This window comes from Dipodomys merriami, unplaced genomic scaffold (genome assembly GCF_024711535.1).
Source record: "Dipodomys merriami isolate MVZ:Mamm:240054 unplaced genomic scaffold, mDipMer1.0.p SCAF_610, whole genome shotgun sequence".
Classification (NCBI taxonomy): domain Eukaryota; kingdom Metazoa; phylum Chordata; class Mammalia; order Rodentia; family Heteromyidae; genus Dipodomys; species Dipodomys merriami.
Window position 1 is genome coordinate 580,825 of NW_027206192.1, and position 24,497 is coordinate 605,321.

General features: G+C 37.1%; 1 pseudogene; it reads left to right on the top strand.

Moving 5' to 3' along the window:
* Positions 1-16,956: 16,956 nt before the first annotated feature.
* Positions 16,957-17,056, top strand: LOC138814787 (U6 spliceosomal RNA; annotated as a pseudogene).
* Positions 17,057-24,497: the final 7,441 nt, after the last annotated feature.

Consider the following 24,497-nt stretch of genomic DNA (forward strand, 5'->3'; position numbering starts at 1 on the left):
GTTTTCCTGTCCTTTGAAATTCGTCGGTCTCAGCTAGGATAGACAATGCATAGGAACCCCAACAGACATGGCAATAGGTTGTCATCCATGTAATCACTGTTGTATCTGTCACCATAATCAGTAAATTACACAATTAGTCCATGGATAAGTCAGAAAATAAGAAGTACACCAAACGCAAGATGCTGTCCACACATGTATGTAAATATAGATCCTATGTTTAAATAATGAATTTATGACTATCGTGGCCCAGCCTGGTGATCAATGTCAGATCATAGGAATGGCCTAACTCCTTAGTTGCTCACAGGCTGGTGTGTTCACCTTGAACAATTCTCCAATTGGTCCTGCTAGGCCCTGAGTTTAGATCCCAGCACTACTAACACTTGGATCATGGAGGAAGAAGTTGAGTGTGAAACCTTTTTTTTTTTTTTCCTCTGAAACTCCTGGGTGTCAGGCATAACGGAGAACACATCTACAAATCTAGATGCCATGTGATAGGATGTCATCAATTTAATAAACGGAATCGGTGTCATCATAGTAAAATCAATGGTAAATATTTGAATAAAACAAAAATTACAAGCAACAACAACATCAAACGTGTATGGAGTGAGCATCCATAGGTAAGGACAAATCCTGTCTTTACAATGTATATAAATAGTACTTTTTCCAGGGTTAGGGTTTGAAATCACTCCTAGAGAACAGGCCTGACTTTCTTATCTTCAAGTACAGAGAGCTTTTCCTTCTACCATTGTGCTCCAGATTTACCCAGAACCTGAGTTCAAATCCACATTCTGGCAGAATAAACGGGGTGAATTGTAGGCCAGGGAGTTAATTTCTTTTATTTATATATTTATTTTTTTGCTCAGCAGGGGACTTGAACTCAGGTCGTGGCAACTCTGCCTCAGCTTCGATCACCCTATGCTGGGGTTCAGCCACTGGACCCACAGCAGATCCTGGGATCCTAGAACAATGCGGAAAAAATGCGGTGATATGGCTTTTTATGTTTTCTTCCTTTGCACGGTGACTCCCCCCCCCCCCGGTCTGAATGGCACTGTAGCAAAAGTACATAACCTTGCATTGCTGAAAATTGGCAGACTATTGGGGAAGATATAGACCCACGTGGTAATGTAGGCCCTGATTTCTTATCCCGCTCCTGACACCAACCAATGGCAGGAGATACTAAGAGATTCGTTCCTATCCATAGGAATAACAATGGAATATTATCAGTTACGGTTGAATGAGTTCATCATGAATGATGCTCCTACAAAACTGGACAGCATGATTTCAGGAGTCTGATTTTATTTAATATTTATGAAGCATTAAAATAATACTATTACAGGAATGCAATAATTTCAGGACACTGATTTACTTAATAGTTTGTTAAGGATGATAAGAATAACATTAATTACATGGAGGCATAATAAATTGGTAGGAATGTAGTCTATATAACTGAATAATGCATAGACATCTCTAGCACTCTATCAAGATATATATTTATTAGCTTACTACCATCTGCATGTCAATCTGTTCTTATTTTGTCAACCCCTGGGGCTCGATCTCAGGTCCTGGGAACTGCCTGTCAGCTCAATTTGCCTCAGGATGGCCTGCTGACACTCACCCATTCATGAATTGGGCCTTGTAGGCTGTGAGTTCAGATGCCAGCACTCCCAAACAATGAATCATGGAGTAAGAAGCTGATGGTGACATATGTTTTCCTTTTCTGTGTAAGTCTTGGGTGTCAGGTATGAAGTAGAATTTATATGCAGGCCTATATCCTATGTAATCTATTTAATCACTATTCTATATGTCATAATAGTCCATAAAATAAACAGTCAATACATGAATAACACTAAAAATAAAATGAATAACTACACTGAACGCATTATGGAGTCAAGATATATATGTAAATATAAATAATATATTTACAATGTACATGAATAGGATGTTTTCTAATGATGGGGATGGATTTCAGGCCTAAGGAACAGATTTGAATTTCTTGACTTCAAGGAGGCAAACTTCCCATTCCCACACAGTACAACAGAATTACCCAGACCATGAGTTCCAATCTCAGTCCTGGCAGAAAAAATGGCACCTTTCTACAATGTGACATCCAATTCTTAAGTATTTCATTATGCCTCCATTTAATGAATGTGATTGTTTAAATGCTTAATAAAGTATTAACTAAAATCGATCAGTGTCCTATATATAATTGTGTATTATTTTATCCTGGAATCATTCAAGAACTGCCCATTCAATCATGACATACATCACATTCCATTGGTAATCCTATGAAAAGGAATGAGTTTCTTTGGATATTCTGCCATTTGGAGGTGGCAGGATCAGGATTCAAACTGTGGGCTCCAGCTCCCACCATTTAATCCTGAGGATAGGAAACTCAGTGGTCTGTCCTAGAACATCAGCAAGACCAATGATTAGGCAGGCACCAGTGGCTCTCAGCAGTCCTTCTTGATACTTACAAGGCTGTGATAGGAGGATCATGGTCAAAGTCATCCTACGAAGGAAAGTCCTTGAGACCCCTGTCCAACTTGTGCTAACAAAGCCAGAAGTAGAGCTTTGTGGCTCCAGTGGTAGAGGGCTAGCCTGGAGCAAAAACAGCTAATGGACTATGCCCAGATCCTGAGTTCAATGTCCAGGACTGACAACAAACTAACATACACAACAATTGGTGCAGCCATCCAGCTAAAGCAGGTCACCCTATTGTCCCCAACTGGATTGGACAGAGTTTCCTGGGAAAGAGGCTGCTGCCATCTTGACTCGGCCCATTCTGCCTGCATCACAGGATTCCGGCCACACCCCCATTCTTTCATGGTTCTTTCTGACCAATGGGATACAAGAATGGCAGTCGCACCTACATTCCATGCTGCCAAGAAGCACCAGGATTCCCTGTTTGTTGACACCACTACCAGCAGTTGAGGAAGATAGATGTGGCTGAGTGGTGAGAAAGAGACTCGAGGCCTAGGAGGAGAAGCCTTGCTCAGTCCAAACAAGTGCCAGCCGGTGCCCCAGCTCCCTGCCCTCCTTCACTGTGGAGCAGAGTTTCAAACTTGGTGCAGCTGGCTCACACCCACAATGACTCTTGGGGTCCTCAGGCAATGTTGCAATGGTGCACCTCTGGCCAACTTGAGTCCCTGACCTGGACCTGGCCCTCCTGTCCTCGACTCCAGGCCTGAGTGTCCGACATGCCTCTGCCATCATTGCTCGCCCCACATGGAGCAGCCGCCAACAGCTTCTTCCAACAGCACACATGAGTGGCTGCCACAAAGGCCCAAACCCCGGGACCAGATTTCTCCCTGCACACCAGGACCGGAGCCTCCCTTGTGCCCCACAGTCCAGCCAGGGCTCTGCCACAAGTGTGTCCCAGGGATGGGGGTGGGTGTTGACCCGTGGATTCCATCCCCATCCCTAGCAGCCAGTGTCCCAGGAAATGGGGAGATAAAGGGTTGGGTCAGGAGTGGGCGCCACAGAGCCCCTGGCCTGAAGCAGTGGGAGCCACACAGCAGCACATATGCACCCTTCTTCTCCCTGGTGGGAACGTGGTGGCTTTAGTCAGAGATGGGAAGCAGCATGTGCACACCTGCCTTCTGGGATCATTTCCTTTTTTTCTGGGATTAGGTTATGTTGGATGCAGAAGATAGGCCCTCTTGCTGTGTGAGCCCTTGTCTTCTGTGCTCAGTCACTCTTTTACTTGAAGAGGGTCCCAGAAAAGGTGCTGGGGGTCAGAGCAGAAGGTGACTATCTGGGAAAACACCTCCCCCTCCACACACATACACATGGGCTGTCCCCTCCTCCCCCCAGCTGTCAACAGTTCTCACAGGGTGATCAAATTTCCAAGCTCTGCCGCCTTCTGCTGGTGCTCCGGGTCCATCTGGTCTCCAAAAACTCTGGAGAGGCACTGATCTGAGTTTGTGTGTGTGTGTGTGTGTGTGTGTGTGTGTGTGTGTGTGTGTGTGTGCGTGTGCGTGTGTGTGTGTGTGTGTGTGTGTGTGTGTGTGAAAGAGAGAGAGATACAGAGAGAGGCACAGAAAGAGAGACAAAGAGAGAAAGGGAGAGAAAGAGAAAGATCATCTTTCTCCTTGTACAGTCTGACTGTGCTCAGATGAGTGATCAGTTGGCATATTGCAGGTGCTGCATGGACAAATCTCCTGTCACTAGTCTGTACGTGTGTTTGTGTGTGTGTATGTGTAGAAGTGGGATGTAACAAGGAGATGAATGCTTTGGTACCGGCTATCATTAGGGAGTGCATGGGCTTCGCAGCTGAGGTCTGGGGACTTGGAAGGGTGAGATGCTTCTAGGGGACTCAGCACTGTTAAAATACAAGAACAAGGGATCTTTGTGCCCAGGAGCTGTGTACTCCCTTGGGTCTGATTGGTGGCAGTGGGAGCTTGGGAGGATCTGGGAGTACAGCCTGCAAGGGGTGGCTTCCCAGGGGCAAAGAGCATGGCCAGCACTTAGTAAGGATGTGAGCCCTGCTAGTACGGAGCACAAAAGCATAGGTCAGACTCTGGGTCTTCTCATCATGACCTCTGATGGGCGAGGTGAACACTATTTTAAATCTTGAGCTGTAATCTTCAGATATCATCCTCCTGAGTAATAGGATTGTAGGCATGAGCCTCTGGCACTGGGCCTCTGGTTCTTTTTGGTATGTTAGGGTTTGACCTCAAGGCCTTTGGCTTGCCAGTCAGGTCGTCTACCATGCGAACCAAGCTTTTCTGTCTTGGGCATTTCTGGGATGGAGACTTAATATATGGTCAGGCGGGGCTGGATCTTGGTCCTCCTATCTGTGACAGGCATGCGCCACCAGGGCTGGTCCTCTGTAGTTGGGATTGTAGACATGCATCATCATGCTCATTCATTGGTTAAGATGGATTGCACCAAACTCAGTCCATGGCAGCCAATTATTGACCACAGGTAAAGCTCTGGGTTGGGCCTTGACCCTTGGCCCTCAATCTCCTCATGGAACTGTTGTGAGGAAACAAGGGATTAATACATAAGGATCTCTGGAGCAGGGCCAGGCACAGAGCCAGCAGCAGTCAGATATGATTCTCATCAATTCTATGAGCATATAACAGGAAGATACCCAGAAAGGGCTCAGAAGGTGTGTGTTACTAATGATGTGACAGGTATGGGATTATGAAACAAAACATGGCTCTCTTTCATTATTACCCTATCCCCATGAGGAAGGGGATCCTTCACTTTGTTCAGTTTTGCATTTGGGGAAATTGAGTCATGGAGATGCCGGGTGACATACTCATGACTCCCAGCTGACAGGAAGCTTCACCTGACTTCTCTGCCATGCTCCCTAGGACAATGGGTCCTATTCAGTCCACATCTCATGCTGGGAAGTCCATTGCTTGTCAGTTGTGGGGCTTGAAATCTGGGCCTGGGTAGTGTCCTCCAGCTCCTCAGCTCAAGGCTAGCTCTCTACCACTTGAGTCACAGTGTCACTTCCAGTTTTCTGGTGGTTCTTTGGTGATAAGAGTCTCACAGACAGTCCTTCCTGGGTTGGCTATGAACCATGATCCTCATATCTCAGCCTCCTGTGTAGTTGGGTTTATTGGCATGAGTCAATTCTGACCTTATCTCTCTGTCTCTCACTGTCTCTGTCTGTCTGTCTGTCTGTCTGTCTGTCTGTCTGTCTGTCTCTCTCTCTCTCTCTCTCTCACACACACACAGAGGAATTGATTATGAATGGGTGCTAGAGGAGGTGGTCCAGCATCCCCATGTTGCTGGAACCATGGTGGCCCTCTCATTTTGGAGGTGAGCTGTGGGTCAAGAGCTGTCTCGCTCAGTCTCTTGTACCAGCTCTATGAGGTAAGCCCTTCTGTGGCTGGCTAGACCCTGATGGTTACTCATTGTACATCTAGCCTTACTGGACTTAGTATTGTGTTCTACATCCTTTTCTAGCTAAAGTTTCTGGCCAAAATTATGATACATAGTTAGGAATGAAAATGTAATGCCATCTTAAGAACGTCATTTAGGGCTCTGGCAATGTGGCTTCATGGTACGGTGATTGCCTAGCATGTATGAAACCCTGGGTTCAATTCCTCAGTACACATAAACAGAAAAAGAAACACTGGAAGTGGTGTTATGCCTCAAGTGGTCGAATGTTAGCCTTGAGCAAAAAAAAAAAAAAAACAGCTGAGGAATAATTCCCTAGCCTTGATTTTAAGCCCCAGGCCTGGCAAAAGTACAAAAACAACAACAACAAGAACAACAAACATTCAGTTAGTAAATGCAAAATAAAGAACCCATACTTGGAATATATAATTGCTCCTTCCATACTGATACCTGACAATAGTCCCTAATTCATGTACTTTACCTATATTAGGATACTGTTTTGAAAAAAGAGTTTTGTTCATTAGGTCACGGCAATTAATGTCAGGAATGTGCTTAGATGTCAAGTGAAGATTAATTCTGGAAATTCAAAGTTTCCAGGCTTTTGAATGGTCACTGCTAATCAGAATGAGAAGGGTAGTCTAAGTGAGATTTGGAAAACTTTTTTGCCAGTCATGGCACCAAAAAGGCAGAGGCTAATTAACAGTTGTGACAGAACAGAAGGAATAATTCCAGATGGAAAGAATAAATGATAGTAACTAAGGTATAGCAGAAACTGTTCTAGGGAACCATTTTTAGTTATTGAAAAACTAGTTATCAACTAGGCTTATTCCTCATTGCCTTTAGCATTCTAAATCTCTTAGGCTAGTTCTCAATCTCTGTGTGATAAATGTATCTCTTTCTATGCTCTTTCATACCTGACCTCCTTTGATTTCTAAAAAATCTCTTTCTCTATTTTTTGAACATTTCCTGATGCTAAATACACCTACACAGATGGAAGGGGATGCTAATGCAAGGGTCCCATAACTCATGAGTCATTAATGTAACAACATGGAAAAGGAGGACATATTTATTGCTACCTCAATTTTTCTGAAAAGCTGCAATGTCCCATCATTTGATTCAGATTTCCATTCTTTGTCTACTTAATGTCATTAACTGAACTAAATGTGAATATGAGCCGGGTGCTGGTGGCTCATGCCTGTAATGCTACCTACTCAGGAGGTTGAGACCAGAGGATTGTGGTTCAAAGCCAACCTGGGCAGCAAAGTCCACGAGACCATTATCTTCAATTAACCACAAGAAACCCGTAAGTGGTGCTATAGCTAAAGTAGTAGAGCGCTCAACTTGAGCTGAAGAGCTGAGGAACAGCACCCATGATCAGAGTTCAAGCCCCACAACCAACAAAAAAGTGCAAATATGACATTAAGTTTCCCCAAAAAGAATGATGAAGTCAATAGTAATCTTCCCAAGCAGAGAAAATAATTCAAAAATGATTCAGTGCACCTACTTTTGCTGACTAATTTAAGTTATGGCTTCTTTGCTGGATGTATTCTCTTCTTAGAAAAATTGTCAAATATTAGCTACATAATAAACATCTAATATTTCTTGGTTAAAAATAGAAGTCCACACTGTTGATGTCACTTGGCTTTCTTACTATCTTAGTTCAAAGCCAACCCAGGCAGGAGAGTCTGACAAGCTCTTCTCTGTAATTAAACACCAAAAGAGCCAGAAGTGGAATTTGGGTCAAGCAGTAGATTAGTAGCTTTGGGGACAGGTGGGTAGGAAACAACTGTACAAGGACAGGGTCCAGCTCTGAGTTCAACCCCCATTAACCATCAAAAAATACACAAACAAGCAAACAAAACAAACCCCAGGTATTTCTTTGGGACCCTCCTTAAAGGAGTACTGGTCTGAGAAGAAGCTGATTTTTCTGATCATACTCACTGAATCCTGCTTTTTTGAAATCCTTTTTGCTATGGAGAACTCAGTACCATAATAAAGGAATTAATAACTTACTCCTGCAACAAGAGAATCATCTCAGGAGTGAAACATCCATCCATAAGACACTTTAAAACCTCCATATCTTTGTTTGTTTGCAGTAGAACAATTTTAAAACAATGTTATTTCCTTTTTATCTATGCTGGCCTTTAAATGTTTCCTTTTGTAATACTCTCAACTAGAAGTTTACAGACAAGTTTTATATGAGTAAAGAACACACTCACAAAAGTCAAGAACAGTGGCTGGGAAGGTGGCTCAGTGGTAGAGCGCTTGCCTTGCATGCATGAGTACCTGGGTTTGATTCTTCAGTACCACATAAGCAGAAAAAAAAAGCTGGAAGTGGCACTATGGCTCAAGTAGTAGAGTGCTAGCTTTGAGCGGAAGAGCTGAGGGACTGCGCCCAGGCCAAGAGTTCAGGCCCCATGACTGGACTCACTCTCCCAAAAAAGTCAGGGACAGAGATTCCTTCACGCCTTGGATTGTTTTCTTGTACAGTAAAAAGGAAAGCAAAATTTAACTTGAGCTTTGTCATTCCTCTATGTTCAATTCCTCTCCTGGGAGCAGTTGCCACATCCAGTAACAGTTACTTCCATTTACAGTGACAATCTATGATGCTGCTCCATATAAAATGAATGTTTTCTGATTTCATTGAAATAGCACAAGGACACCATTGGACATGGGGTAACACGTGTTTCAGTGTCAACTTAGTACAAGAAAAATATGAAATTTAAATTGCTTATAAATGCATTATCCATTAGTACATAGAGTTCAAAGTTCTTAATGCTCTGTAAATTAAGGTGAATTTTAAATCGGAAGAAGTTTCTTGTATCATTTTTTTGTGAGTGTATGTGCTGTGCATTAATTTCCCAACTATACATGAGTTAACAGTAAAAGAAATAATAGCAATAATAGAAGAAAGAGAAGTTAAGTGTTTAATTATAAGGTTTCAATACAATACATAAAACTCTAAAAATAAGACAACATTGAAACAATAAAGCCACGTCCTGTATGTAGATTCATGGAAGCGATATAGAGAAAGCATTACTCATAATTGGAGCATGAAGCATGAGGCCACTCCCTTTCTAAATCATGCATGCTAATCACGTAAGTTTGTAAGAAGTAGAATGAAAGGATGATTCTGTTTCCAGTGCAAGTGAGATATGAGTGAGTATGGACTTAAGTGGAAAAAAAGATTCCATCTAAAGAGAACGGGCATTATACTAGCAATGAAGTTGGTGGCTAAGATCACATTCCTTTTCTTATCTTCTTTTTTGCTGTTTTACATAGGACTTGACCTCTGGGACTGGGCGCTGTCCCTCTTCTATTCAGCTCAAGGCTAGTGCTCTACCACTTGAGCCACAGTGCCACTTCTACTTTTCAGGTAGTTATTGGAGATAAAAAGTGTCTAAGACTTTCCTACCTCGTCTGGCTTTTAACCCCAATCTTCCGATCTCACCACTACTCAGCTTACGATTACATTTCTAACAGTGTACACACAGGATATTTAATGTATATGTTCATCAAACTTTATATGAATTCTTGAGGCAAAAATCTGGGCTACAGGTTGGACTTTACACTCACAAAAATGTTTGTAGTTTAAAAGTTGATACTCCTGAAAAAATAAAACCTAAAAATATAAAGGAGTCGGGGAAGTTCAGTTTGCATCCAGCCTGGACAGAACAGGCTTTGAGACATTATGTATAATTAATCAGCCAAAAGCTGGAATACCAGTCATGAGCAAGATTGCTGAATAAGAGCTTCAGGCTTTTGCATACATACATACAAACATACACATACACACAGAGGCACTTATATATGCACATACATATACACAAATGAAACAATTCTCAGAATATGTCGAAAAGTTAGAAAACAATAGAAAATACTTCCTGAGTAAGACTAGTATCAAGTGATAATTTTTAATACTAAAAAGCCCTCAAGTGAACTTTCTTCAAAAAAGTTGAGAATATTACATAGGTAGAAACCAGAGATAGTAAGAGAGTGAAGTCATCATTATTAAAGGACTGGATCAGAGGAATTAATCAGGGACCCCTGCAGGTGCTACTGAACATTTTCATATCCTGTGTCAAATTTTAGAATGTCTTTGAAAATTGTACATAAACAGTCTGAGCAGTCAGTCTAGTGGATAAGATCATAGGAGAAATCAGAATTGCTAGTCTGTTTCTACATTAAATAAACCAACAAACTATGGCAGCGCAATGTGATACAAGCTTGGAATTCTAGCATTCAGACTAAAACAGGAGATTAGAGAGTAGAATTACATAGCGATACCGTTCCTGGACCAGGTAGCATAATTTTGTCTCAATGAAACAAACCAAACAACAAGAAAGGAATACATAGTTGTAAGTTTGGGCTAATTTTGTCACTATGTTTTCAGAAGTCAGGTTTCCTATTGAAATGCAACTCATATATAATTCTCAGTTGTGTTTTAAGTGCTCTTTTTATTACAGAACGTTCCTAGATGCTAAATGGCTCATGATTCCCATCCAAAAAATTTCAAATGTAAGTAAGCATCATTGTGTTGGATTCCAAAGAAATGATGAAGGATTACAAATGGTTAAGCCTGAAGAAATTTCAAAGTACTTGTAATGTAAGACTTTGTAGACCTTGCTAAATTAGAATTGTGATTTAAAATAAATATTTTCATTTTGTTTGTAATTTCATATTCTATAGGATACTACAAAACTCTTTTTAAGTAGAAGGTTTAATTGACAAATTCACAAATGATTCTGGCATTCTATTTACCTCGAATATACTTTCAAGAGAGTTATAATTAGAACTTAGTTAATAATTTCAACAGTTCATGTATAACATGATTATGTGAATAATCTAGACAGAGTAGCGAACAAATAAATGACATTAATTTATAATCTTGGAAAATGAGCAATTGTTTCAGGGTTTGGTACACTATGGTATGAAGAGAGTAATTGTGTTACATCTTTCTTCTACCTATATGTAATGCAGGAAGCCATTTCCATAATTACATTCCAGTTTACAAATTGAGAAAAATGCTAGGTTTGGGATTTGTTTTCATTTTTGTTTTTGTTGTTTTGGCTTGTCATAGAGCTTGAACTCTGGACCTGGACACGTTCTCTGAGACTGTTTATGCCGTACCACTTCAACTTCAGTGGCACTTGTGTCTGGCTTTTTCTGAAAAATTTATTGCAGATAATTATCTAAGAAACCTTCCTACCTGGGTGGGTTTTGAACCATAATTTTCTGATCTTTGCATCCTGAATATCTATGAGAGTTAAAAAGTATAAATATAATTAATGATTGCAAGTGTTCTGATCTCAAGAATACCAATGGGGGGAAAATGATGCAGCTCAGTTTATTGTGGTGTTCTTTGCAGAACAAGGAGGGAATCACATTAGTAGAAGTGTAGTATTTTTTCACAATAGAGATAAGCTATTCATTATGTGAATTAAGGAATTTTAAGGTTCCCCTTACAAGTTGGAAATTGTTGGGCTAGGATGACTTTATGGCATAAATCTTAGAAATGATTATCATAGAAATAATAGCTTACTCTGATAAAAATATTGCTTACTCTTGAAGAATTAGTACAGATGCTTCAGAGTTTTATTCTCTACCAGAATGTGGCTATTTTTCTTTTTACCTCTCAATCTGTTAATGCCCATTGGAAATTGTATCTATTGCAGAATTTCATAAGATGCAAAGAGGTACTGTTTTGAATCTCTCAGATATGGAATGTTGAGAATTTTAAAATGAGTAGTTTTTTACCATAGGAGTTTTGAAGAACCCATATATTCTGTCCTCTTAACAACTTATTTATTTATAAAAGTTATGGGTTTCCTTAAAATTAAACTGTTTTCAGTTTTAGTATGAAAAAGTACTAAATTTACTCTTTTTTCAAAATATTGGCAAGTATATTGTGAAAATATTGTATAGTTGGATAACATTCAAGTTGAAGACTCTCTGATAGAAAAAGAGTAATTAATTCAAATTAGATGCCAAATAGTATTGTTTTTTAAAAGTTAATACATAAACAATAATATTTACTGTACCAATACAGTGAAATTATATTTTACACAGCTTAATATTTAATTTTATTATCAAAGTGATGTACAGTAGGGTTACAGTAATTGTAAGTAGTGAATACATAACTTTTCAAACTTGTTACACTTCCTTCATTTTTCTCACAGTTTTCCTTCACCCCTTCACCCTTCACAAGTTGTAATGTACATTTCCAACATATTGTCCTGTGAGTATTGCTATTGCATTGGTTTGCCCTTTGTCCTTTGTTCCTGTTCCCTTCTCTAATTAAGGTAAACGAATACACAATACACAGGGTAACAAAATCAAATACAGCAGGGATAAACCATAGGGAAAAAAACACATTGCTGTTCCTCTTCCCTTCTCTAATTAAGGAAATTAATACACAATACACAGGGTAACAAAATCAAATACAGCAGGGATAAACCATAGGGAAAAAAACACATTGCTGTTCCTCTTCCCTTCTCTAATTAAGGAAATTAATACACAATACACAGGGTAACAAAATCAAATACAGCAGGGATAAACCATAGGGAAAAAAACCCATAGAAAATAGAAATCACATAGGATATTAAAAACAACAATTGAAAAATAAAAATCTCTTGGATTTTTATCTTGGATTTCATTTTGCTCAGCATCAACTTATATGGTCATGTATATGCATAACAAAGTCACTGGAAAATAATAGTTGCATGGACACTATATCATGAAAACAAGATGTTAAATTTTTGATATTAAAGATGTAATTATGATTGGTGAATTCGTGGTTCTGATAAAGGAATTTCAAAAGAGTCTAAATTTTAATTGTTCAAAATTTTAAACAACATAGCCTATTAAGAAAAATTAAAATTTCCTGGGAAAATAGGCTTTCATGCAAAGAAGTCCATGGAGACTTAGTAAAGAGGAAGCAATGTGGGAGAAGATAGATCTCTTTCACACTAAACAAACAAACCTCAGAAACCTTACTGTAAATCCTGTAGGTTCCCTTTAGAATTGTCTTTACCCTGGAAATATACTCTCACTGTGTGAAACAAGGTTGTAGTGGAATTTAAATTCAAAATTCTTTAAAACATAAGATATCAAAATTTGTGAATTAACCTTCAATTATCAAACAGTAATTCTCTGAAAATGAAAATTTCAGTCAAAATAATTAGGGAGAAAGTGCCCTCCACAATGAAAGAATGTATTGGGTTACACTTTTCTCTTCATAACACTTTCCACAATGTCTTTTCATGTGAAGCAGTGAAACACAGAAAAAAATCTGATTAGATACTTCAAACCAATGATTTCACATTTCTAAGTGGCTCATAAAATATAATATCCTTATTAACATGAGATACTGAAGACAAATTACATAAGCCAAAAAGTTTTGGGAATAGAAAAGAATTGAAAATAGAAAAGGTTAGAAAATTGTTCTTATAAGCCCTAGCTAAGCATGTTGGCTTCAGCAGTGGAGGGAGGCCCAAACTTTTTGATATAGATGGTCTTAATATTTTTGCTCCCTAAAGTGACAGAGCTTATTTGGCTCACTACACTGCAGAACTGATTGAATGAAAACATGAAAATAAATTCCACATCCAAATGAGGCAACTTAAGAGAGTTTTAAGAGAAACCGTGAAGATGTAGCAGTGACTGAGGCTGTGTAGTCCTTAAGCTTCACTAGACGTAAAGCCAAGGAGCCGTGTTAAATTGGAAATCAAGCAAGAGCTAAGAGGAGCACATAAAAGTAGGACATAGAAGCATTGTCCTTTTGTAACAGACACTATCTTTCAAGGTATGGGTAATTTCACTCTATTCTCCTTCATACATCTTGTAGAGCAAATGCAAGCCCAAGAGAAAAATAATCTATTGAAATAATTTTGCAAGGAATAACTTCAGTGTTCCTGATATGGTATCTAAGGAGAGTCTTAAGAGAGAAGATAAAAGCGGTGTAGTTTTTAATTCGTCTAATCATCTTGCTAGCAAAATATATCTTAGAGGTTAGAATTGATTAAACCAAAAAGTGATGGAGTACTTATTTTTCTGGGCACTTTAGACACAAGAAGACATTCAAGGTAATAGAAAAAAGGAAAATGTATAGCCAAATATTTGGGATCACGATTCTTCGACTTGTTTTCTGGAGAGAAAGCTTTACATTAGATTTTTCCTCATTAACATAGATGTTGTTTCATGGCAATAAAATGCAAGAGGGAAGTTTAATGGACTCGCTTGCCCAATTCAACAGCATGAAAAAAAAATGGCAAATAATATTTAGTGAATTATTTGACTAATTACTTTGCCAGAGCAAAGAAGAAAAAATATACTTCAAAATCGACTTAAAAGTAAGAAGAAACAGTAGTGAAGAGAGAGGAAAGAAAACATAGAGGATTGTTTTCTCTCCAGTGGAGCAATGGGTTCTTCATCTTGTTTCATCCATTCTACCTTCTCAAGCTATCAAGTGTGGCTGAGGGCTGGAGTATACAGTTCATCCAAAGAAAATTAGCAGAAGAAAGATAATATTTGCAGCTGATGTAGGTGATTTATAACCTTAGACAATCTATTTATACCTGTTCAAAATTCTCCCTTACCCCAAACTGCCCTCTTTGAAAAGCTTTATTTGCTTTTCCAAGACTGCTGTTCATTACCTCCTTAAAATTTTGAGAGGTCATATTCATACTCTCTAGAGATTGCTCTTTGGTTGTGATTTTTGTGTGTTTTTGATTTTTTGTTGTGTTTATTAACTGAATGTCATAAGGTTGTGCAAGTGTGTTACAATTAAATATATCCATCTAATTATCCAATACTCCTGGATCACAGTCACTCCTTCTATCATTCTCAACTAATCCCTTCTCCAAGATTTATTTCCGATTTATAACTTCCTTTATCACATGTGTACATTGAGTATTCTAGCTGTACTTACCCTTTGTTCAATTTTTCATCTTTACTATTATTCCTCTCTGGTTTCAACTTCCTCTCTGATAGTCATTCTGTTAAAATGTCTGATAATACTTTGAAAGGTTTATATGCATTCCAAGGAGTTTCAATCCTGCATATACTTGAACTGATGTCAGCTTATATTTCCATATTTCACTCATCTGCAGTAACAATTTGCAAGAATGGAGATGCGAAGCACCTAGACATAATTGTATTCTCATCTATTTGGAAGATTGATCTTTAGTCAAAAAGAAAGTTTAAAAATGGCTTAGAATGTATTCCTAATTATCAATTTTTATAAATGGCTTTGTACAATGGTGTGTGATTATTTTATTTTACCTGGGATAATATTTTCTACTACTTGTAGGTTTTGGAAAAAGAAGAAAAATAAGATTTACTATTATAGAGGAATATGATAGAAATAGAAGACAGATTTTATGTTTGTCACATCTCTGAGGAGTACTCATATTCAAGACTTAAAGTCATATTTCTCACTATGTTAGACAGAGAAAACATAAAACAATATATGATAAGGCAACTATTTATGACTATTGTCATTATTTGTGGAGCACATGGGCAGCCAAGATGGCTCTGAGAGGGAGTTGAGTGGGCAGAGCCCGATTTGCTTTACGTTCATTGCATAACCAGCCCGTGGAAGTTTAGGTGCATGATAGGGTGTGACCTTTACAGTGATTGGTTCCCCTTCCTCCTCTCCCATGTCATGTGCTCTTTTTTGCTTTAAAAAGAGCTTGCTCTGTGTTAATAAACGAGTTTACTGCTTGACTTGACTCCCTGCTGTGTCTTATTTTCTCCCGGGCTAAGGGAGGCTGTGGAACTGGCTACTGGCCGCACTTACCTTTCCTTGGACCCCGTCTGTCTTTCGTGGGATGGACAAAGACCCAACAACTATTGTGTTGAAATTTACTTCATTAGCTAACCTTTGGGTTTGAAATATGGGAGGCTGATCTATTGAACACATTTTTTGAAGGCACCTACTGAACAACACAAATGGTGGGTGGTACTATTTCTACACTTTAATGAATGGTTGAACCTGTTTGTCATTGGTGCTGGGTAAATAAATCAACTCTATTGTAACTTGCTCCCTACACTTGAAAAACTTCTAATGTCACTAAGTATCAACGAGTTGTCAAAAGTTATTTTGGTAAATATGATTTTAAAACGTTTATTTGAAAATAAATACACTTTCAGGAGATTAAATGTAGGTTATCATTGGATTGAGAGTGACAACATTTTTACATCACAGAACCAAGTTTAACTGAAGTACCAATGTTTTGAAGCACTAAGGATCTTCTCACTTAATGTTTTTCTAAATTACATTTGACCTCTAAGTCAAGTTTTCCAAAAATTTGTAGAGCAATTATGGATCTTTTTTGGACCACTTATGCTGGATTGATATATTTCATTACTCATTAGAGGAGGGGTATTAAAAATAATCTTATGACATTTTGTGATCTTGTTCACTCATATGGATTGGTCATCTGTAAACTGAAAGTATGAATTACAGCACTGTCTCTTAGATTTTGTGATCTCCTCCTTCATTTTAAGTTGCCTTGTATTTCACAATTGCTTACTGATAATTCCTGCATCGCAAGGAATTGGGGACCTGAAATACAGGAAACGAGAAATTGATACGGGTCTTCAATTAGTTTCTGTTGGCATGTTGCATGGGCCCAGGTGAGAAGTATTGCCCATGTTATCAGATGATGCAGATAACTGGGTCCTGGGATCCTAGGATCTCATTTGGGAAAAGTAAGACCTCATTTGGGAAAATTTCAACTGCAGAAGTTTAGAAGTAGCTCTTAAGCAAGGCTTACTTTGAATCCAATAGATCCACAGAGCTAACTCATTTGGATAAATTACTACTTGAAACAGCCATCACCTTTGCACCTAGCTATAAATACTTGAAAGTACAATCAAATCCCAAATGGAAAATATTTAAAATAGTAATTGAAAAAAAATTGCAAATGTGAGCAATGGACTGAACAATATAATTTTTCCACTATTCACAGAATTTCAGGGAAATAAGATCAATAGCACTGTTAGAAACAATAACATTTCCTTGTAACAAATAGGCACCCAAGGATATAAGCCTGTATAAAGATTGCAACATTAACTATTTAATTTAGAGAATACTACATGTTTCATTAGCATGTATACCCAAATTACAACAATACAGAGATTAACATGGCACTTCCACAAGGATGATATGAAAATTTGTGAAGTATTCCAAATTTTTCATTCTTCAGATGCAAGAAATGAAAAACATTAAAAATTGATTACAAAATTACAAGTGTAAAAATACACGTAATTCATATAATTAAAAGTTAGTTTGACATCAGTGTATTAAATCTTCACCTTAGAAAGGCCTTTATATGGGGCTGGGAAGGTGGCTCAGTGGTAGCGTGCTTGCCTTGCATGCCTGAGGCCCTGAGTTCGATTCCTCAGCACCACATAAGCAAAAAGAAAAAAGCCGGAATTGACACTGTGGCTCAAGTGGTAGAGCACTAGCCTTGAGCTTAAGAGCTGAGGGACAGCGCCCAAGCCCAGAGTTCAGGCCCACAACCGGACCCCCCCAACAGAAAAGAAAGGCCTTTACATAGCATAACCTTTATAAAACTTTGAAATTAGACAACATTTTCGTTCTATCCCAAAGAAATATAATACTATAAGGACCTAGGATACAAAGGAATCTTAAACTATTTCTATATGGAATGAAATCTGAAAGGACACATTAATGAAGCTGTATATTATAAAGTAGCATAGAATTCAAAGTATTGTATCTAAGAGAGAATAAAATAGATTATGGACACTATATAAACATAGACTATGGAATATTTCAAAATATACTTTTTCAGACAAGCACTAGAAATATCCTTAGTTTCTGTATTAATTGCAATAGATAAGTTAAAATTATTTCTGATTAAAAAGTCACAAACTCTGAAGAAATCATTATAGATGTATACGAATACTCTTGAATACATTTTGACATCAAAGGCAGGCAATTCACTTGAAAGAATTCCACAGAATCCATGAATTTTTACAGTAAGTTATTGCTGCTATTTGGATTGTGAAAATATTTTGTATGGACACAAAGGATGGAATGGCATTTTTGAAATTTAAGAAAAGCAATTGAATCATTAGTACTTAGTAGAACAATTTGTACACTCTTCCACAACTTCAAAGAGGTAGTGATACATACTTATCCTTTTAGCAATATCAAATGCAGTTTCTTCCAAATTGTTCTTCAGACATGGTTTTATGTAATGTTTCAACAGAAGGAGATCAAATGAATTTTTGCTATCTTAATTTCCATCAGCAAGATTCAAGGGGGTTAGGAGGCCTTTAGATTGGGCATTGGAATCTACATCATGATGAAGTAAGAAAGAAGCCACTCTGTTATTATTCCACTTATAAGCACTGTGCAGATGTGTCCATCCATCTACAGTTATTGTATGTGCCGCTTGAGCCACCAACTCAAGGACAATGTCTAAGTGTCCACTGTAGGCTTCCTGGTGAAGAGGCTTATACTCATTGTCATCCCTTGTATTCACATGAGTGGCCCTTTTGGAAAGTAGTCTCTGCATTGTAGTAAGACGATTATTTTCGGCAGCACAAAGAAGAAATTTGCTTGGATCATTCTCTATTTTTTATTGCAATTGATACTATTTCTCATTTTTTTATCTTGTTTCTCATCTTTATCAAAATTGCCTAACCAGAGACTTTGAGTGCCAGTGAAAATGAGGTGTCCATGTATTTCCCTAATAGTTCATGTTGGTTGAACTGCTCAGAAATATCCGGTGAATTTTCTGCATCGTTTTCCACCATGATTTATTTTCTCTTTTTTCATTTTTACTATTCTAAATTATTCTAACGAGAGTAGGGAGTTGATGGAGAGCACAGGAAAGATGTTCCTCCGTATTCAATGGTACAGACTGAAAATGAGGACCAGTGGTGTCTTCATGTGCAACTTATTCTAGGAATGAGAAAATATGAAATAATGCCTTCTACATAAATGATTTGGGAAATGACAGAGCAGAAAGTGAAATGATGAAAGCAAAAATATAAAAGCAAAATAAATTAGGATAATTATGGAGAAATCATATTATCTATGAGAACCAATAAAGAGAGAGAGGAACAGAGAGATGTGTAAGTACCTACCTAGCCACAAAATCCATACCTCTGATCAATTTATAGAGCAAGCAGAATTTTATTTTTTTAAAAACGATTGAAAGATAATTCATGTATTTACTTGAAATTAGTAAATACATTTTTGGTAGCCTAAATAAAGAGATATAGATTTACCAATATACAGACAAGAATCTAAATCCTTGATACTTCTAGTAACATATCTGACTTAATTCTGTTGAATCACACTTTTCCTGTACAATGAAGGAATAGGCCCAGTCTAGGAAAGCAGCTAGAGAAGGCAGGCCGATTTTATCTGTCACAAAACTTTGTGGAAAATGGTATTTAGGATTACTTACTCGTGATCCACTTGCACTGGAAGCATGATTCTCACCTATTGCTTGCTGATTCTGAACTATTGCTTTGATGATTATATTCTCCAAGAAGAAAAAGTGATAATTGATAACAAAGGACTATAATGCATTTTGATTTCTCATTAAGCACTTTCAATAATCAAAATCACATGAAGAAAATAGACAGCCCTATTTTTTAAGATGAAAACATTGTCTTTAAAAAAACAAGGAATTTAAGTAGTCATGCAAAGGACTTCTATTTTATTACTACATTTTATATTTTTTCTAATGTTGGTACCAATAAATAATGGATCAATTAGAAAGCTCTTAAAGCTCATATGTTCAATAGTGAGTTCTATTATACTATATCATGGTATTTTTTGTGTATGGTCTTAAGAAGAAATTTTCATTACTAACTTGAATTTCTGATAGGACAATATCATCGCAGCACATCTTGCTTCTATACTCTCAGTTTTAAATTGCTATCTAAGTATGTGCATTAGATAATCATAGAAAAGGGAAAGAAGAAAAGAAGCCATAACTTAACTCAGCAAAAGGAGGTACTTTGAATCATTTTGGAATTATTTTCTGTGCTTGCGAAGATTACTACTGACTTTGTCGTTCCTTTGGGGAAAACAAAGTCATATTTACACATTTTCTGTTGGTGGTGGTGCTTGAACTCCAATCCTGGGCACTGTCCCTCAGCTCTTCAGCTCAAGTTTAGTGCTCTACCACTAACTACAACACCACTTCTGGGTTTCTGGTGTCTAATTGAAGATAAATGTCTCATGGATTTTCCTGACCAGGCTTGCTTTGAACTACAATCCTCTGGTTTCTACCTCCTGAGTAGCTAGTATTATAGGAATGAGCCACCAGTACCTGGCTCATATTTGCATTTATGTGCACTAAATGACACTATGTAAACAAAGAATGAAAATTTGAATCAAATGATGTGATATTGCAGCTTTTAGAAAAATTGAGGTAGCAATAAATGTGTCCTCCTTTTCCATGTTGTTACATTAATGACTCATGAGGTATGGGACTCTTACCTTAGCATCCTCTGCTGTCTGCTTTTGTGGACATAGTATCAGAAATTGTTCATAGAGAAATAGAGAAAGACATAGATTTTTAGAAAGCAAAGGAGATCAGTTGTGAAAGAACAGGATAGAAGTATATACAACTTATCACACAAAGATTAAGAACTAGTCTAAGTGATTAGAATGCTAAAGGCACTGAGGAATAACCTTGTTGATAACTAGTTCTTCAATAAAAATAAATGCTTCCCTAGAACAGTTTGTGGTGTAACTTAGTTATTACTATCATTTATTCCTTCAATCTGGAGTTATTCCTTCTTCTCTGTCAAAACTATTAATTAACCTCTGCCTTTTTGGTGCCCTGATTTACCAAAAAGATTTCCAAATCTCACATATATACTACCCTTCTTATTGTGATTAGCAGTTACCACTCAAAAGCCTGGAATCTTTGAATTTCCAGGATTATTCTTCACCTGATATCTAAGCACACTACTGGCATTAACTATCATGACTTATTATGAAAACTTTTTTTGTTCAACACAGTATTCTAATATAGGTAAAGTACATGAATTAAGGTCTATTGTTAGATATCATTTGGAAGGAACAATATTATATTCCAAATATGGGTTCTTTATTTTGCATTTACTCGCTAAATAATTCTTTTGCCCATCCTGGGGCTTGAACTCAGGGCCAGGGAACTGTTCCTGAGCTTCTTTTTTATTTTACATCAATTCCAGCACTCTACCACTAGAGGCAAAGCACCACTTCCAGTGTTACATTTTCTGTTTATGTGGTATGGAGGAATTGAACCCAGGGTTTCATGCATGCTAAGCAATAATTGTTCCATGAAGCCAAATTCCCAGAGCCCTAAATGACTTTCTTTTTTATATTCATAAGTTTTTTTGTGTGTGAAAATATAGTACGGATGGGTTACAATTAAATGAGCAAGGTAATGAGTACATTTCTTTTCAAGCATTGTTGCTGACTCCTTTGTTTCCCCTTACCATCCTTGCCCACCAATCGTCCCATCCCATCACAAAAGTTGTAAAGTTCATTTTTCGACATAATGTCTTGTGCAATGGGACTTTCTTAAGAGGGCATTACTTTTTCATTCTGTTAATATGTATTATAATTTAGGGGAAGTGGTAGAAAAGGAAGTGGAAAACAATACTAAACCCAATAAGGCTGACTTTCCTATCACACTACTAGGGAAGTAGTGTTAAGACCTGCAGGACTCATAGGGCTGTTGCATGTGACATTATTAACTGTGATCTCCAACATCCATAATATGCTGCTTCCACTTTCAAGGTCAAGAGCCAAATATCTAAGATTTATTGTTGATTGGGTATGTTTCCTACGAAGGGAGAAGGAGGATGTGATAGGTGATGGTGGAAAAATATACATATTGATTCCCTGTCCACATTTTTTACAGTTTTAAAAAGTGCTACTGATGAACTCCCACTTACATCCAATTGACTTGCTGTCTGCACAAGATGAAGATAAATGAAGACATTTATTCTGGTGGATAGTCACATATATTAACAAAATCCATTTCTGGAAAAAAGATACTTGGTAAGAAAGTATAAAGTATTGTCTACAAAATGGTTTCTTTTCTTGGAGAACAAAAGGTAGTATTGAAATGATTACTCCAGCTTTCTTTGAGATTTTATGCTGTCTCAGTATCAAAATGTTCTCTAATTCCTGTAACATCCTAGCATAAAGACATGATTTGAAGTAGTTTTAGAAACAAAGGTACATAATAGCTTCCTTCCTGCAGAGACTGTGATGGCAAGTATGATAGATTATATTGTAGTTCTCTTTTTTTCCCTCTTTATCTCCTGTTGCATATCTTGACATATTACTCTATGTCTTGCACCAGCTTCCTGTAGGTGAGATTTACCTCTACTCTGCAACGTCAAGATGGGTCATGTGACTTACTTCAGCTTACAAAAGTGAATCAGAAGTGGTGAAAGACTAATTCTAGGGGAAGATTTCTATCTCATTGTCTGTGTCTAACAGCTGACTTGTTTTTCCTTAGCTATAAAAATAGCATATTTCCAGAGGGAGTCTTCTTTCAACTTATATACTGGGAGAATATAGCATGTGAAATTGAGGCAAAACTCAAGTACAGCCTCATACATATAACACAGATAGAACTAAGCTAATATTAGAATATGATATTAAGATGTTTGTTTCTTACCAACCTTGTAAAACTTTATGATAATTGACTATAGCACACCAGAATTTAACAAATCCTAAACAAGAACTAAAGAAATAGACCACATTTCCTGTAGGAAATTATTACATTTTTTTTATAAATAAACATTATCCATGTATTGTGAGTTTATCTTTTTCTATAGATGTGTTTAATCACTCTAGAGCACTGTATACAATATCAAAAATCATTATCCAGACCTTGTCATTGAGATAAGGAAGAACAAAAATAAATAATCGCCTTTCCTTACCCAAGGAACACAAATTTGAATAATTATCAGATGGGGGAAGTATACTCAAATGGGTACTTAAAAGTCCCAGGTGTAGTTCAAAGGAGACATGATTAGGTAAGAACCATCAGAAAGAGATAAAGATTCCTAATTAGAAGATAAAGGAAAAAATAACAACCCAGATTCTGAATTTCTAGAAAGCAGAGTGGGAAGTAAATGCGTTTTCCACTAGAATCATTTTTTATAACTTACAGACAAATAAAAATAATAATATACATATATGTCTATATGCATGTATGTACACATCTGTATATTCTTATATATGTATATATAGGTATTTTTATATAAATACACATAGTGTGTATATATATATATATTTATTTAAAGAGACTTGAATCAGAAATATATTAAGAGCATATTAATGCCAATGAAAATTTTTAATGATCCTGAATAATTTATCAAGAAAATCCAAATACATATCACTATAGGCATATAACAACAAGCAAGGAACATATGGAAATATCATAACATACCTAGACATTGCATACATATAGAGATTAGTGGATATAGAAACAATAAGATAGCCCTGCACAATAATTATATAGAAATTGGAATCCTTGTACAATGGTGCTTGACACTTAAAATGATAGGATCAGTTTGCTAAACATACTGGCAATCTTTAAGATATTACACATAGAGTTGCCTCTATGATCCATAATTTTGAATCATAATTTTATATGCAAAATAGATTTCAACACATGTCCAATGAGACACATGTACAAGAATATACATAGCAAAACCTTTTAAAATAACATATAATAAAATATTTAAATGCTCATTTAGGATGTTATAACCTTATACACATGTATACAAAGCAATATGCTCTATCCATGAGCAAAATTTGGAAAGAGTAATATTACATGGGAGAAATGGATAAAATAGTCAACATTTTCTAATTATATGAGCTTTTTTAAATTGGCACATCTGTAGAGGTACAATATGAAATAATAGCTGCTCAAGGGGATGGTTAGTTGAAATGATGACAGAAGTGAGTACTAATAAATATTGGAATACTTTGAGAGGGTAGTGATGATAAAATGTTCTACAACTGAAGGTGATGTTCTTATTCCAAATCTTTAATATTCTAAGAATCATTGTATTTTATCAAAGAATTAAAAATTGCATTTGCATTAACCTTAGGAAAAGTTTTAGAATAGTAGTAGGTGAATCTGAGTGATAATTTAGAATTTAAAATCACAGAATTCTATAATGCATAACAAGTATGTTGATGAATAAGACTATCCATAAAATATGATCTGTGATATATACTCTGAGTGACTATAGATGACATTGCGAGTCTGAATATTCTACAAAGTTATGTAAATTGAGGGATGAGATAGGATTGAGAAGGATGATGATCATCAAGATGCATTGTATTGGCCATGGAATGTGGCTTAGTGGAAGACTGCTTGCCTTGCATGTGTGGAGCCCTGGGTTTGATAGCTCAGTACTACATAAACAAAACGAGCTGGATTTTGCACTATGACACAAGTCATAGGCTACTAGCATTAGGAAAAGAAGTTCAAGGGCATTGCCAAGGCCTAGAGTTCAAGCCCCACTACTAGCCAAGAAAAAAATGTGCATTGTATTAAGCCGGGCACTAGTGTCTCACACCTGTAACCCTAGATCATCAAGAGGCTGAAGATTGAGTTTTAAAGCCA